Here is a 1,276-nt window from a genome sequence, read left to right as displayed (position 1 = left end):
GAAGGCCACTTCTCCTTCCAGAACTTGAGTAGCTTCAAGGTGGTTTTGAACCCTCATGAGTCAAACAAAGTCTGGAAATAGAAGTTCATATGGGTCTTCAAGGCGGATCTAATTCTAGCTTGCTCGTCTTGGCCAGAGATCAAGAAGGACGTCTTGAGGCCAAACTTGCCTCCGAACGAGGAGAGGTGCGGGCTCGAGAAGATTCGGGCTTACGCCGGGTTCCATAGAAGCGAGAATCTATTCGACTCCTCGGTCTTACGGGTTGTCGGCATCTCCAGAACTCCGCTGACTGAAGAGGACAAAACTAGAGTAGTAGTGTTAGCGCTGCGGTTGGAGGAGCCTGAAGCATCTCAGGAGAGACCCCCATCAAGGCCCCAGAAGCGCCTGTGGTCTGATTTGGCCCCAAAGGAGGACGAGAAGATCATAATGAATGCTGTCGAGATTGCGGTTCGGCTTGCTAGGCCGAATTCCTCCATCGCCAAGGCCGAGAGGTCTGAGAAGAAGAGGAGGCAGCTAAGGTAAATGGGTAGCTAAGGCCCCTCTGGAAGCGTCGAACCGGCGAAGGATGAGTCGGGGACTGTAGCAGAGGCAGTCACCCTTGCTCCTGCCCAAGAAGCTATGGAGGGTGGAGTGTCTGCCGCTCCTGTCCCAAAGGATTCTCTGGTTGAATCGGTCGACGTCATCGTCAACTTACGGAGTCCGCCCGACGAAGCCGAAGGGGGCGAGATGGTGGCGACCGAGCATGAAGGGGCCCAGGCTCAGATTGAGGAGGAGACGGCCCCAGCATCGCTTGTCGATTCGGCTCACTGACAGGGCAAAGAGCCAGCTACGGAGGGGATGCCCCTGGCTCGAGGAATTGGATGACCCTTCCCCTATCGTATCGATGAGCTCGAAGCGGACATATGAGATGAACTAAAGATGATGCTGACGAGGTCGTCCAAGGCCGGGCTTCGATATGACAAGGAGCCATCTCAGGAGCACTGGTTTGTCCTTAGTCGGCATCTTGATAGAAGGGGGTCGATCATTGAGTCCAAAATAGCTCAGGCTAAGGCTCTGGACCAAATTTACCTGCCATGTGATGACGAAATCCTCTCGGCCATGCCAAACAATAGCATTCACTAGGCCCTCAAGGGGTACATGCTTTGGGGGGCTCCGGTCGAGCAGGAGTTGTATGCCCAATTTGAGCATGTACAAAACCTCTATCTCAAGCTCTAGGAAGAAGTGGAGGCTCAAAAGGTAGCTCAAGAGGCAGCTGATCAAAGAGCGGCTACTAAGG

The sequence above is a fragment of the Asparagus officinalis genome, chromosome 5 (assembly GCF_001876935.1).
Source record: "Asparagus officinalis chromosome 5, Aspof.V1, whole genome shotgun sequence".
NCBI classification, from domain to species: domain Eukaryota; kingdom Viridiplantae; phylum Streptophyta; class Magnoliopsida; order Asparagales; family Asparagaceae; genus Asparagus; species Asparagus officinalis.
Note: the sequence above shows the minus strand (reverse complement) of the source record.